We start from the raw sequence: 17,108 nt of genomic DNA, 5'->3' as shown, positions 1-17,108 counted from the left end.
TCAACATTTGGCAGCTAACACAGTGATCACTGATTTAGGCTAAAATCATCAATAAATGCCATAATCTCTGGGTAAAAGTTGGGAACACGATCCAAGTACCTCCTCTTGGTTTACATATTAACTACCAAAAGGAATAATATCTTTAAAGTAGAGACAATAGTAAACACTTCCTTAAGGAAACGATAAAGTTAGCATCACCAGTAATAGGATAAACTGGCATCGCATGGCACTTGATAGGATACTCGGAAAAGAACACACTACTACATATATAGTACTCTAACAAAAATGCACACCCTGATTCTAATCATGAAGAAACCACCAAACACAAATGATCAAACACAAAATAATTGGCTTGTTCTTTTCAAAATGTCATGAACAACAAAAGGATTGATGAGCTGATCCAGATTTAAGACTAAAGAGGCTAAGCACCATATGGAATACTGAAGTAACTCCTGAATTGGAAAAAAAAAAAAAAAAAAAAAGGTTTTTCGTTTGTTTTTCTCTAAAGGGCATTATTGGGACAATTGAAAAAAATATGAACTATATATTGTGTAATTTGTGTTGTACTAATAATGTTAAATTTCCTCAATTTGATCATAAGACTATTGCTCCAGGCAAGACTATAAGGACACATATGTTATATGTATTTAGGGGCAATTTATTCTCAAATAATTCATCATCATAAATAAATTAGTTAGATGGATGATGTGTACATATTCATGGAGAGATAAAGCAAATGTGAGAAAATCTTAACAATTGGGGAACGTGATGAAGTGTACACAGGTGTTCATTACCCTACAAAGTCTTCTATTACTTTTTTGTAGATTTGAAATTTTTCAAAATAAAAAGTAAAAAAATAAGACAAATTTCTGCAAGTCATGTAACAGGGAAAAATATTCTTAAAGAAAAGGAGAAAAATCAAGGTTAAAAAATTAAGCATTCTATAATTTAGTGAATTTATTAATCTTCCGGCTACATTAAAATATATTGTCAACGCTAAATGTTTTTAATATATTTACTTTTTCTGTAAGGGTTCAAGAACTTTCCATTTGTTCAGCCTGGAGTGTAAATTAGGATACCATCTTAACCACCAAAGCTCCTAATTTACTTTTGCCAATTATGAATTATACTTGATGATCACAAACTTGAACATCTGAGGCACTTTTCAAACATGTTTTCTCAAATCCTGTTTCTTTCATGGAGGAAGATATCTTTTCCAAAATAGTGAATTTCAATATAAAAATAAAGTTTGGTTAACATTTTATGTCTTTACAGAATCTTTTTTCACCTCCATCCACCCATTTGTCATTCTTAATTCTGTGTTCATGTGTGTGTGTGTGTGTGTGTGTTCCAGAGAGCTTTAACATGATTACTTTCTATCCATTTGGAGAAAATATTGACATACCCCTAGGTTTGGTTCATTCTTTCATTTTTACTCTTCACTTTAACCTAAGAATCCAAAGAAAAACACCTGTAACCACTCTTTTCCTCAAGTCTAACTACTGTCATTTCTTTGCTAACTTTCCTGTGAATCCTTATAAATTGCCTTAATTATGAGAAGTAAATATTTTGTTCTAGAAAAATTTCACTTTTTTTCTTTTACTTTGGAATCAATAAAGAATGAATGAGAAATATACAAAAGCAATCATACTATACTCTCTCTTCCCAAGAGCCAATTATTATACTAAAATGTTTTACTTAGTAAAGGAAGAAACTTCAATTTGAGCTGGCTTCATTATAAAGATGGAAGCTGCCCTAAACCGTAGTGTTTATTCAACTGGGAAAGTGGGCAAATTACTAATAACCCCAAAATACTGTATACTTTTTTGTTCAGAGATAGGGCTTCACTCTGTCACCAAGGCTGGAGTGCAGTGGCATGATCATAGCTCACTGTAGCCTTGAACTCCTGGGCTCAAGCCATTCTCCTGCCTCAGCCTCCTGAGTATCTAGGACTACAGTTGCATGCCACCATGCCCAGATAACTTTTTATTATTATTTTTCTAGACATGGGGTCTCATTATGGTGCCCAGGCTGGTCTTCAACTCCTGGCCTCAAGTGATTCTCTTGCCTCAACCTCCCAAAGTGCTGGGATTACAGGTATGACTAGCTGCCTACATTTTTCTATTAAACTCCAACTTCAAGCCAGCAATGCTTTCACTAATCCTTAGCAGCACTACAATGTAAAAAGCTTTCACGTTATACTAAGCAGGTCATGTTTCCTAGATGTAAAAAGCAAAAAATTGTATTTACTTATCTTAGTTAATACTATTTTTTCTATTTTTAAAAGAGATAATAGCTACTAGCATAGTGTGTGTCACGATTGATATCCCATAAATGTTAGATAGTATCCATTGTTGTTATTTTTCACTGTGTTTGCCTAATCTCAGAAGTATTTTTCTTTCTATCCTCTTGCATTTTTGATAGCTCAGCCTCCAAAAATCACACGCACGAATGTATGTAGTACTGGTATTTGGTAAATTCTCTTTACCAAATTTTAAGTCATTACTTGAATTTGTGACGTTTGCGTCAGCTAGCTGCATAATCAATCACTCTAAATTTGCCATTTGAGCAAATTTCATGTTTTTTTTGTTTTTTGCTTGTTTGTTTTTTCTGCAAGCTGGCAGCCCTTTTACTGATGCAATTCCTCTGGAAGTTTGATAGGCTTTCTGTGTGTCAGATTATAGTCTACTCTATTTAACGTAAGCCCAGTAGATTGTCACAATAATGGTGCCAACTTTGTTCACACTTCTCTGAACCCATCACTTCCTTCAATGTAAGCCTGGGGGTAATTCCCTCCCACACTCACGCTGGTCTAGACTTAGCCATGTAACTTGCTTTGGCCAATGTGACAATAGTAAATGTAACAAAAGTAGAGAATTGAGAAGTATTTGTGCTTTGGAGCTTCTCTTCTCTGACTGATCTTGGAATCCCGGCGACTCCTACTGTGGGAGCAAGCCCTGACTAGCTGGCTTGATAACAGAAGACATACGGCCTGGTCTCCGTGTTATCCTTCTCAACAGCCAGTCAACACCTGAGGCCAAGCCTCTTAACTAAGTGTTAAAGACTACAGATTCTAGAGCGAGCCCACCCAAGACCAGCAAATGTTCCTCAATTAGCCCAGCCCAAATTTTCCAACCCACATACACAAATGATTGTTTTAAGCCACTAAATTTGGGGAATGCCTTGTTTGCAACAATAGATAATTGAGAAAAACATTGGTACCTAGAAGTGGGGCGTTTCTGCAACAGAAACCAAAAACGTGGCATTTTGGCTTTGGAATGATGTGATGTGGCTGGTAGAAGCTGGAAAAGCAGCAAAGTGACTATGAAGCCTTGAAAAATGGTAAGCACACTGTTAACAGAGTCTGCAAAAGTAGCAAAGAAATGACTATGGCAGGCTACAAAAATAGTTATTTGAGATTAGTTGTTGTGGAACAATTGATAAAATGTTACCTGCAGCAACTAATGAACTTCTGGATTTGATTAATGGAGACAGCCTCACAGAAAGTTAAACTTGTTAATTGGCTTCTTTTAGCTGCCTATGATAAAGTACTAGAAAGGAGAGATGAGCTTTAAAAAATTCTGTTTATAAGCAGAACTTAGGAGAAATATAGAGGGGCTGGAACATGCTGCGAAGAAAATAAATTGTTCCTTATCTCCCATCTTCCCTGTCAGTAAAAAATTGTCAAGGTAAGAAATGGCCTCAGGGTAAAGATCAAATCAAAGTGTGACTGTAAGTCCCTTTGTTAAAAACTCTGAAAAATTTAAGATTACACATAGTAGACACTCAGACAAAAATGGCTTTTAAGATTTTTAAAGATTGTTTTCCCCAGCAGGCTGACACACCAAAGTAAAAAGTCTCTCTTGGCCGGGCTTGGTGGCTCATGCCTGTAATCCCAGCACTTTGGGAGGCCCAGGCAGGTGGATCACCTGAGGTCGCGAGTTCAAGACCAGCCTGACCAACATGGAGAAAACCCGTCTCCACTAAAAATACAAAATTAGCTGGGCGTGGTGGCGCATGCCTATAGTCCCAGCTACTCGGGAGGCTGAGGCAGGAGAATTGCTTGAACCCAGGAGGCGGAGGTTGCAGTAAGCCGAGATTGCACCATTGCACTCCAACCTGGGCAACAAGAGCGAAACTCCATCTCAAAAAAATAAATAAATAAATAAAAAGTCTCTCTCAATAAAAATTATGGATGTGGCTTCTAGGGTATGGAGTGAACCTGAATCTGCCTTGTAGGAAGTTCTAAAAACACTGAAGTCAATTGTGCCAACAAAAGCACCACTATCTTGGACTGAAATATTCACATCACCTTGAAACAAAAAGAGCCTTCTGGGGTCCCAACATTATACAGGAATGAAGGTTGAGGAAGGTATTCAGCTGCATACAGAGGACATTTCTTATTAAAAAGGAATGACATTTCAGAGGACACAGGCAAGAACTGTGATGCACAATGGACTACAGTACTACTTCCAGAGAGCAGTAGAAAATAAGACTCTGGAGAAACAGCTGCCAGAAGTGGAATCTTAGCCCAATCAAGGAAAATTTTCTCACCTTGAAGTACAAGGATCTGAAAATCTATGCCCGGCTGGGTTTCGGAATTTCTTTTTCTTTTTTTTTTTTTTTTTTTTTTTTTTTTTGAGACAGAGCCTTGCTCTGTCTCCCAGGCTGGAGTGCAGTGGCCCGATCTCGGCTCACTGCAACCTCCGCCTCCCAGGTTCACTCCATTTTCCTGCCTCAGCCTCCCGAGTAGCTGGGAATACAGGCGCCCGCCACCACGCCGGGCAAATTTTTTGTATTTTAGTAGAGATGGAGTTTCACCATTAGCCAGGATGGTCTCGATCTCCTGACCTCGTGATCCACCCACCTCGGCCTCCCAAAGTGCTGGGATTACAGGCATAAGCCACCGCACGCAGCCCGGGTTTCGGAATTTCTATGAACCAGTGATTGCTATGTGTTTCCAATTTTCCCTCCTTCCAATAGCTGTGTCTACTGCAGTTATCATGTGTTTGTCTTCTCACTGCATAATTTATCTTTTTAATGCAGCTGGATCAAGAGGATCTGCATCCAAAAAGTCACTCCTAAACATAATTATCAAACAAGAGATCCTGGACATTGAGTATGATGCTGTGATTGGATGAGATTTAGGGGGTCTTGGGAGGAAATATATTATGAACGCAGAAAGGATATAAATCATCAACACTAGAGGCCTTCTGTGATAAGACGTAGCAGTAATAGACCCTAATCATTCATGCCTGCCTGTATCCACACGCTTAGTTCTTCCCCACACTCTGGACTAGACCAGATGACTTGCTTGAAACAATGAGACAATTGCAAAGTGACACCAGCAGAACCTCAAAAAGTGCTCGCACATGGGAGCTTGCCTGTTTTGGCTAATCCTAGAACCAGCATGTGAACGAGCACAGGTTAGCCTGCTGAATGATGAGAGACACATGGCCGTCACCTTTGTTGCCCTAGCCAACCACCTCCCAGAAACAGAGCCAACTAGCTGACCAATAGTTGACCACAGTTGTATGACTGAACCTAGTCAAAAACCACCCAGTTGAGCCCACCCAAATTGCCAGCCAACAAATGGCAAGCTAAACAAGTAAACGGCTGTCATGTTAAGCCACTAAACTTGTGGTGCATGGTAACATAACAAAGGACAATGTTCTCATTCCTGATCAGCAAACCACAGCACTCAGACCAAATCCAGTCTACCGCCTTGTTTTTGTACAGCCTACAAGCTATAAACGGTTTCTGTATTTGTAAACAGTTGAGGAAAAAATCAAAAGAAGAATAATTTTTGTGATATTTAAAATGTATATGAAATTCAGATTTCAGTGTTCACAAATAAATGTTATTTGAACATAGCCACACCCATTGGTTTATATCTATGGCTGCTTTTGCACTTCAGCAGCAAAGATGGATAGTTGCAAAAGGAGTATCTTGCCTGCAAAACCTGATATATTTACTATGTGGTCCTTTACAGAAAGAGTTCGATGATCTCCCTTCTAGCTATGGTTCAGTTGTTTACATGTGGTCAAAAACAGCACAGCCAAAGTTTGGCAGGAAGAGGGAAAGAGGGTGTGCCATGTCTTGGCAGCCCAGGCACAATGTTCAGGCCACCATCCACACCGCCCTGAAACTGCCCGTATACTAACTCTGAAATTTTATCAGAAGAGCAAAGGTGTACAACCAATGACCAAGGACTCTCCAGCTGTGACCAAAAAGGTATGGAGAAGGAAGCAAGGCACAAATGACCTAAGAGTCTGTGTAAGGATTTTGTGTTCGGGCTGTCACTAGCTCTTTCCCCCTCCTTAAAATATTGTAGCTGTAGCAACACAAGTATTAACAGAACTCCAGCTTTAGCAATTCAACACAGCTACCTACTTCAGGGAGGAAGTCTAAGTTCCATCAAAACAAGCAAACAACTAAGGTTTCTAATCCCATTGAAAGTATTCCACAAGCATAGGCACAGTCAAAGAGAAGACAGCCGACTAGAAACAAATGACTGACAACTTTTAAGGCCTTCATTTCGTTTGTTGTTGTTGTTTGAGAGAGAGTTTCGCTCTTATTGTCCAGGCTGCAGTACAATGGTGCGATCTCGGCTCACTGCAACCTTCGGCTCACCGCAACCTCCGCCTCCCAGGTTCAAGTGATTCTCCTGCCTCAGCCTCCCTTGTAGCTGGGACTACAGGCACACGCCACCATGCCCAGCTAATTTTTGTATTTTTAGTAGAGACAGGGTTTCACCATGTTGACCAAGATGGTCTTGATCTCTTGACCTCGTGATCCACCCGCCTCGGCCTCCCAAAGTGCTGGTATTACAGGTGTGAGCCACTGCGCTCGGCCTTGTTATTTTCATAGTATTATCTTTGCTTATGCATTTTCCCACGTGTTCTCCCTTTTCTCTAACTCTCCCTTTTGATTGACGTTAGAAAACAAAACTGATAGAAACTCATTAAACTTGAGTTTGACTAGCTTTGAAGAAGAAAGGGAGCAGGATATTTACCACCAGGTGTTCTATGTCCCATTGTATTCACCCTGTTCTCTAACAATTCACTGTTATAGATATGGAAATAAGAGCCAACAGAAAGGACAGGTAGACATAAAATGAGAGAACGATGAGAAAGAAAGGATGAAAACTGAAAAGCAGAATCCTATTCCAACCTATCTACACAGGATCAGAAATAGTACAGAGGAATTTCAGCTACCAAAAGGAGAACAGAAGGTCAGATGCGGTGGCTCACGGCTATAATCTCAGCACTTTGTGAGGCCAAAGCGGGCAGATCCCCTGAGGTCAGACCAGCCTGGCCAACATGGTGAAATCCTGTCTCTACGAAAAACACAAAAAATTAGCCGGGCGTGGTGGCGTGTGCCTGTAGTCCCAGCTACTCGGGAGGCTGAGGCAGGAGAATCGCTTGAACCAGGGAGGTGGAGGTTGCAGTGAGCCGAGATGGCGCCACTGCACTCCAGCCTGGGCGAGAGAGTGAGACTCCGTCTGAAAAAAAAAAAGGAAGACAGAAATGTCATTCTCTATATTCCCAGTTTCAGAGGATGCCTCAGATCTGAGTACAGAAAGGATGGCAACAAATTAAGACCAAAGTCACGACGAATTTTAAAGCACGTTGGTCACTTACATACCTGCAGTATCTTCTAAGTTGGTAGAGAACAGCTGGAAAAAGAGAGTGACAAGCTTCTGATGGAAGTTGCCACAACATATGCCTTATTTTATTTTTATTATTTATTTATTTTTATTTTCAGTTTAGTTTTTGAGATGGAGTCTCACTCTGCCGCCCAGGCTGGAATACAGTGGCATGATCATGGCTCACTGTAGCCTCGATCTCCTGGGCTCAAGCATCTTCCTGCCTCAACCTCCCACGTAGCTGGGACTACAGGTGCACACCACTGCACCCAGATGTATTTTTTATTTTTATTTTTGTAGAGACTGAGTCTCACTATGTTGCCTAGGCTGCTATCGAACTCGTGGATTCAGGTGATTCTCCCACCTCAACCTCCCAAAGTGCTGGGATTATAGGCATGAGCCACCGTGCCTGGCTTATTTTAAATTAAAGCTGTTTGCTGATTTCCAATGACAGATCAAGGTGGGATAGTGGAAGCACTCAGCCTGGGCACCCGAGACACATGAGTCGCAAATATTAAAACAACAGAAGTGCGTAAAAATCAGTCTGTTCTTTATTACCAGCATGCATGGAAAGCTCTAAATGATATCCACGGTAAGATATTCCTTTCTACCAAAGCAACTCACCCAACCCAACCACATTCTGCCTCTTAGTACTCCACTGCTTATTTTAACCAAAACTTTAAAAGATTTCTGCTCTTTCAAACCCCTTGATACTTTAAAGCCAGCTTCACACATACATTCAGAACCAAAAACAAATAGAAACACTCCAAAAGCATTGAACAACTGAATTCTACATGAGGCTTTGTTGGGAGGCTAAAAGAGGAGTTACATAACGGACAACGTAACCAATCTTTTTTTTCTTTTAGGTACAATTCCCATTTTCTTTTTCTCCAGAGGATAATTTTTCATCAGTCCTTAAGGACTGAACTCCTTACATGGGCTTTGGCGGGGGTCACGGGGCAGCACCCGCAGGTCTAAACTGGGTGAAGGTGTTCGGTCCTTGCAGGCTTCACAAGATCGATTCCTGACTACCTTGCTGTGAATGGCACAACTCACAGGGCAACGTAACTTCCCATACAGCTTGGGAAGCACTTCGCTGTTGAAGATACTCACTTTAGAAATGTCCCTGACAGCTGTGGCCTCTACTATGTTTCGAATGACGAACTTTTTAATAGCATTGGGCATGCATGAGGCACAATTTGTGCAGCAAATAAGCTACATATGGTCATGGCCCTTTTGGGCACCACCATTGTTCTTTCTTTTCTTTGTCGTCTTGGAAGCGAGGACCTGAGGGAGGGAATCTTTTAAAAAACCCTTTCTCCTCTATCCCTCATCTCCTTTCTCCTTTTTTGAAATCCCTCAGGTTCTCTTCCCTTATCCTGTTACATGAATCTTTTTTCCTTTTTTCTCCTCAAACTCTGATCCCCCTCTTAGTGTCTCTGTCCCTTTCTTCTTTGAAGAAATGTCCCAAATTTTTACCTTCACCCACTAGGCCCCTCCACAAACAAATGTAATAAAAATGTTCCTGGGATTATATGCCATTCTTAGAGAGTCTTAAAAGGCCAGGGTGGAGGGAGGGCGTTTGTAAATAATTAATAAGAATTTAACACATCCAGTTGATAAAATGATAAAAATGTGAGCAACTACATTGTCAGATATGTATTGGGTGAACTATAGCACTCATTTAAATATATTATAGAAAATCACCAAAGGACTAAAGTGTGAATGGAAAGTGTTTTCTAAAGGCCTTTCCTTTTATTTATATTACACCTTCTACTATGAAAATAACACATATTTCATCTATGTTGGCTTAGCATTTGTGGTGTCCAATCTTACAACATCTATAATATCAAGGGAAAATTCCTGATAAATTAAAAGAAGGTTTGCATTTTGAGACTATATAGCCACCTCAAGTACTTACCACAGAGCATGTTTTTCTACAGTATTCTTCTTTACACAAGTTGCTTATCATGAAATTCTCCAATAGTAAAATGGAATGGGAGGTTTAAATTGCTTCAGCACAATTCAGCGAGGTTTCAATCCACTTACTGAAATGCACCTTTGCCTACAAGCACGTGCCCCTGTTTAATGATGCACTCACCATACACTATACAGGTGAGAAGTGCTTGTACTAAAATGTTCCCTCTCTGCTTTCCCAGAGAGCCAGAATGAGAAAAATAGTGGGTTCCCTTCCTGAAAGCTAAAATGACCAGGAATTTCTGCTGAATGAAGTTTAGTTTCTCCTTGCTAACGTTTCTCACAGCATCAGGCCAAAAAAAAAATGAAAAAGTAGAATTTTTTAAAAAGTAATTTTGTCAGCATGGTTTATTTTCAAGATAGAGAGCTAAATGTCAATTCTAGAATATAGAAGAAAAAGATAATGTATTAAGAAATGTGCTATCCTTTGCAGTATATGCTAAATAGAATTCTCATAAGGCACTATATATGTATAATTATGTTATTTTAGAGTAGACTCTAACAATATCAACTGCAAGTGATCTGCCAAAAGATTGATCTAAGCCAGGACCCCATTCTCTCATCCAAGAAAGGCCTGAAACACTATGTTCCTGCTCTATAGCCCTGTCACCAATGAGCAATCAGAAATACATTATTTCCCACACAATGACAAACATGGAAGATACTCCAAAAAGTCCTTGAGGCAGGCACAGTGGTTCACGCCTGTAATCTCAGCACTTTGAGAGACCAAGGCGGGAGAATGGCTTGAACTTGAGAGTTCAAAACCAGCCTGGGCAACATGATGAAACTGTCTCTACAAAAAAATTAAAAATCAGCCTGGTGTTGTGGTGCATGCCTATAGTTAGTTCCAGCTACTCAGGTGGCTGAGGCAAGAAGATCACTTGAGCTTGGGATGTTGAGGCTGCAGTGAGCTGTGATTGCACCACTCTACTCAGGCCTGGGCAACAGAGTGAGACCCTGTCTCAAAAAAAAAAAAAAAATTCTTGATATTCTAGAATTTTGGTCTCCCAAGTTTTTAGATAATACACTCCGTCAGTAAAAAATGTCCAAGTATGAACTGCAAGTAGTTGTAAATTTTTTATTTTAAAATCATAGGCTGGGCACGGTGGCACACGCCTGTAATCCCAGCAACTTGGGAGGCCAAGGTAGGTGGATCACCTGAGGTCCGGAGTTCGAGACCAGCCTGACTGACATGGAGAAATCCCGTCTCTACTAAGAATACAAAAATTAGCCAGGCATGGTGGCACATGCCTGTAATCCCAGCTACTCAGGAGGCTGAGACAGGAGAATCGCTTGAACCCAGGAGGCAGATGTTGCGGTGAGCCAAGATAGTGCCATTGCACTCCAGCCTGGGCAACGAGAATAAAACTCTGTCTCAAAAAATAAATAAATAATAAAATTATATACATGTGCTGTTATATTAGGTATATCTAAAATAAAAAAGAAAATTTACCAAATAAAATAATAAAGCATACAGTATTTTATTAGGTGATAGTATTTTTAAAAACGCAACTCTCGGCCAGGCGTGGTGGCTCACGCCTGTAATCCCAGCACTTTGGGAGGCTGAGGTGGGTGGATTGCCTGAGGTCAGAAGTTTGAGACCAGCCTGGCCAACATGATGAAACCTCATCTCTACTAAAAACACAAAAATTAGCCAGGCGTGGTGACAGGCGCCTGTAATCCCAGCTACTTGGGAGGCTGAGGTAGAAGAATTGCTTGAACTAGGGAGGCAGAGGTTGCAGTGAGCCGAGATCGCACCACTGCACTCCAGCCTGGGTGACAGAGCGAGACTTCGTCTCAAAAAAAAACAAACAAACAAACAAACAACTCTCATTAAAAATACAATGTTAATTAAATTAATACAATAATATGTTTGAATATTTTCACCAATTTTGGTTTAACAACTTGTGACAGGATTTGAAGGTCTGCTTCTAACTTAGTTTCTTTTGCTATGATTTTTTAATGATAGGTAAAAAAGATTTCTCATAAATATATATAAATCCCAAATGCAAGAACTGCATCATTTGGCTGATTTGGCTGTGCTTAGTAAATCACGACGCACTTCTTTTTTTTTTTTTTTTTTTTGAGACAGGGTCTCGCCCAGACTGGAATGCAGTGGCACCATCACAGCTCACTACAGCCTCGACCTCCGGGCTCAAGCCATCCTGCTACCTCAGCCTCCCAAGCAGCTCAGACCACAGGTGTGTGCCCTGATGCAGGGCTAATTTTTAAAATTTTTCATAGAGACAGGGTCTCCCTATATTGCCTAGGCTGGTCTCAAACTCCTGGGCTCATGGGATCCTCCCACTTCAGCCTCCCAAAGTGTTGAGATTACAGGTGTGAGCCACCTGCCCAACCATGATGCTCGTATTTTAATCCCTCACCCAAATATGATGATTTTTGGTGAAATTCAGCCAGTAAATTTCCATTTTCTCTAATGTCCAATCATTGCTGCAAACTAATCATAAATGTGTTCAAACACATAAAAATTCTTAACTTGGAAGATGTGAAAAAATATTTTTAAGTTCTGGTTCAAAATTTTTGAAGTGTACCAAAATAAGCAATTTCTTATGTAACACATCATTTTCTGCAAAATCATATAACAATGGAAACATTTCCCATCATTTATTTTTAAACGCTCCTTAACAAAAAAAGAAAAAAAAAGAAACTCTCACTTACTGTGAAAACTGCTGTTATTTTGTGGGTACAAAGGAAGTGAGCAAGTATGTGTGTGTACGTGCCTATGTTAATTTTCTACTAGGTAGCGTTCTATTCACAGTTACATATCACAGAAAGGTCAGCCTACTTGGAAACTTGTATTTTGTAAAAGCAATGTGAACTATTTGCCTTTAAATTTGACAATTCCAAATGTTTTGTCTCAAAGTAACCACTGAACTGTACGTAAGGCATAAGAGATTTTCATGGTCAACCCCCCATCTTATGACTAAACACTGGGAAGATTCCATAATATAACATATTCTATAGTATAATCCATAGATTCACTTAGGATAGACACATGTAAGCTAGGTGGCTCCGAAAGGAATGAAAGGAGAGAATGTCCACTCCTCTTTACGTTAGACGGTCCCTTCTATTGGAAGGATAACATGCCCAAAAAATCACATGAGCACCTAACATACAGGATATCAATCATAGTCAAGCATAATTTCTTTATAATTTTTTTAGACCAAAGAAATACAGAAACAGAAATTCTAATATTTTCTTCATACTTGACAATAAATTTCTTGAATAATCCCTGGGAGTACTTCAGAGTAATGGTCCTGAGTGTGGTTCTGAAAATACTACCTGGCATTGAATTACTCCAGGACCTTGTTAAACTAGCAGATTCCCAAGCCTCATCCAAACCTATTGAGTCAGAATCTCTGCAAGAGGTGCCAAGATCTCAGTATTAGTAACAAGCAGGTCATGTCAGTTATTTACCACTGCATAAACAACCATTCCAAAATGTAATGGCTCAGAATAATGACTGGTTTTTTTTTCTTGCAATTCTGTGGATTGGCTGGACTTGTGCTCCATAGTGATATCAGCTGACGTCACTTAAATGGCTGCATTCTGTTGGGAGCTCTACTGGACTGAATTATCCAAGAGGGTCTCACTCATGGCACTTGGTGCTGACCTTCAATGGGGCACCAAAGTCCCCTTCCATGGGGAATCTCTCTCTCTCCTCTAGTCCCTCCCCATTCAGTAGTCTACTCTGTGCTTCTTCACATGGAAGCTGATTTCCAAGATCATAGACATGAAAATTGCCAGGTCTCGGCCGGGCGCGGTGGCTCACGCCTGTAATCCCAGCACTTTGCGAGGCCGAGGCGGGCGGATCACGAGGTCAGGAGATCGAGACCATCCTGGCTAACACGGTGAAACCCCGTCTCTACTAAAAATACAAAAAATTAGCCGGGCACGGTGGCGGGCGCCTGTAGTCCCAGCTACTCGGGAGGCTGAGGCAGGAGAATGGCATGAACCCGGGAGACGGAGGTTGCAGTGAGTCGAGATGGTGCCACTGCACTCCAGCCTGGGTGACAGAGCGAGACTCCGTCTCAAAAAAAAGAAAATTGCCAGGTCTCTTCAGAGCTAGTCTCAGAACTGACTCAGAGACTCTTCTGCTGCTTTCTGTTGATCAAAGCAAGTCATGTGACCTGACCAGATTCAAGGAAAGGGAAACAAGACTCTACCTTTTGATGGAAGGGGCACCATGAAGGTACAGGGTTAGGAAGAGCTGTTGGTAGCCATCACTGGAGACTAGTACTATACAGATGATAAAATTTGAGAACAGCTATTTTAAAGTGATAAATCCAATAAAGACTGTTGAATTTAACATAAGAGCAGTTTTTAGTATTCTTAACGAGTTTTTGCATCAAACTGTTACTAATAAGCCTAACAACCCTAGACTGAAATATATGTACACGCAATGTAGAATACTCTAGAAAAGTGGTTTATTTCTCATAATGCTAAATTGTATTACAGTAATTACTTTTTTAGTTTTTTAATCATTCATTCCTGAGACATTGGTTTCATCTTTGCAAAATATAAAATTGTAAATAAATAAGAGTATTTGGATTTAAAAAGTGTTAATGAAAGAAAATATCAAAATTCTTTCAATATCATGGTTTTATCTTAATCAAACCAGCCACGTGTATTGAGGAAGCTGGCAGGAGCTGCTCTCAGTGTAAGACCCTACCATTTAAGGCCTTCTACCTATCATGAGATTAATCCCTTCGGTTGGTTTGTTTTGGTTTTTTGGGTTTTTTAGAACGAGAACAAAAAGGACCACAGAGAACTTTCCAAATCAATGAGAGTTAACCCAGCTTTCAAATACAGGAAATATTGGCTGTAAGGATATCATGCAGTTTCCATCAGAGATCTTGAGACCCACGGCTTAAAGGAATGTATTATTTTTCTAAATCCTGAATTTGAATCATGTAGTTACAAAGAGCAGTGTTAAGGGCTGAGCATGGCTGACCGTCCAGCATCTGCTTTTAATTCAGCTTTGCTGCACTCTACCTGTCACGACTAAATTTTATAGGAAGGAATTAAATGCTTTAGATCAGAGGTCAAAAGCTAAAGACCCACAGGCCAGATACAATGACAGATGTATTTAATTTGGCCTGGATGTTTTTTAAAACTGAAATTAGTTGTCATCATTAAAGAAAAAAAAAATACTTCAAACTTCTCAAAAAAGAAAATCAGGAACACTTAATACTAAATTTGCATTCCCCTATGACATCACAGGACTAAAGTTGATTACGAACTGGCCCCTGAAGATAGGTCATGCACTTTCCAGTGAACCATACTCCTCACTCTTCTCTGTTGTCTTCCTCTAGAATTACACCATTTACATTCTCTACGTGACGTTTGGAAGTACTAGATTTTTAGTTTTTTTGCAGCCAAAGCACTATTTAGAAATTCAGGGATTTGAAAAGTGACTAAAAGATTCATTTGTAAATATTTATAAATATCACAGGTCTACTCTATTTCAGGCTAGACTTCCCTGATATATATCCTAGCACATATTTTGATATACCTTGCCTGCACTGCAAATTGAAACCCATTTTTATTTCTTTTTAAAGAAATAAAATCATTTTTAAAAGCTGTCATATATTAAGAAGAATAATAGAATTTCTAAGAAAAAAATCTAACTAATGAAATTTTTTATGTAGAATCATATTTTGGGTTTGTTTTCCCAGTTGAAGAGAAAAAGGGGGTGGGGAAAAATACTCTGAAACAACACAAAGCACAAAATATTGATGGAGCAAAATTTGTTAAATTTTTTTCTATCACATAGCTATCCTACTTAAGGGCCACTATCATCATCACAAAATCTAAAACAAAACACAGGAATTTGTCCACTTCTTGATATAGCACTGCCATTAATATAATTTCTGTGCTTACTAAAACTGTCCTACCAATACACAATTAATATTTTTATGTAAAGGATAGTAAGAGTGCCAAAAGAGCACTCAAACTGGGGTAACCAGAAGACATGTGGATGCGAATTCTAGCTCTACCAGTTACTCTCAGCAGATTTTGGGCAAGTCAACTTACCTCCATATACCAGTGACATGATACAGCTGAGACTCAATATTTAACATCCAACTAATTCTTATTCTTTAAGATTTTAAAATTTATTATTCTAAGAAACTTTCTCCCAATCTGACTTGTGTGTGACTCTCTCAGAGTTTTACACCTTTAAGGAACTGAATTTAGTTACTGATCTACTTCGACTTCCTCAAAAGAGAGCTCCCCATGTAAGTTAGTGTTTGTATTAGAATGGGGCACAATAGTTTAAAGATATGGCATTGGGGAGCACAGCATTGGCATTAAAATAAAATAACATTAAGCTCTAATATGAGATTTGAAAAACACAGTCTGGGCAGAGGGTCCAGTGAATCTTAGCAGGAATAACCAGTCTTCAGCATTATCAGCTTAGTGCTGACTGAAGAGTCATTTGGCTACATGTGATTTTTACACATCTGTCAACTAAATCAGAGCTCCAAATGAAAAATCTGGCACATAGAAACATTATGGGGATTTGTGAGTCCCCCTGGAGAATTTTGGGTCCATAAACCAATGAATAGATTACTATGACACACAAATGGAATATTTTCATCTGTGACAGACATAATCTCGCCCTGGTACTCTTTGTGTCATGTTGCAGAAAACTATACTCACTGTCCTCAGACCTGCTTTAGATGCCCATGCTAAAAGATGAGTGACAACACTAAATATGGAAAACATCGGCCGGGCGCGGTGGCTCACGCCTGTAATCCCAGCACTTTGGGAGGCCGAGGCGGGCGGATCACGAGGTCAGGAGATTGAGACCATCCTGGCTAACACGGTGAAACCCCGTCTCTACTAAAAATACAAAAAATTAGCCGGGCGCGGTGGCGGGCGCCTGTAGTCCCAGCTACTCGGGAGGCTGACGCAGGAGAATGGCGTGAACCCGGGAGGCGGAGCTTGCAGTGAGCCGATAGCGCGCTCCAGCCTGGGTGACGGAGCAAGACTCCGTCTCAAAAATAAATAAATAAATAAATAAATAAATAAGTAAATAAAATAAAACATCTAAGGTTAAAGAACGGAACCACCCTTGGGAAGACCTAAATGCAATCTCTGTCAGTACCGCTAACTGTGGCCTCTGAGTTAGCCCACTAACTCCAGTCCTAATATAAGCACATTATAAATCACCTCAGCGGTCAAGACCTCATTCGTCGTCCAGCAAACCTGTGCCATAATAGGTTTTACAAGTACAAAAACTGAGGCTAACTGTGTTTGTAACTTACCTAAAGTCACATAGGTGATAAACGTGTCCCTGAATCCAAATCCACATATTCTTTCCATTGAGACAGGCAGGTGGGAAGGCCTCCCTGGCAAAACTCCAACCGGCCAGTGCACTGGGAGGAGTGCGCACTGGGATCGAGCCACAGAAGTTCGCGCGTTTGCAGCGGAAGGAGCCTGGCCCCTCCTCTTCCTG

Source organism: Pan troglodytes, chromosome 6 (assembly GCF_028858775.2).
Source record: "Pan troglodytes isolate AG18354 chromosome 6, NHGRI_mPanTro3-v2.0_pri, whole genome shotgun sequence".
Classification (NCBI taxonomy): domain Eukaryota; kingdom Metazoa; phylum Chordata; class Mammalia; order Primates; family Hominidae; genus Pan; species Pan troglodytes.
Note: the sequence above shows the minus strand (reverse complement) of the source record.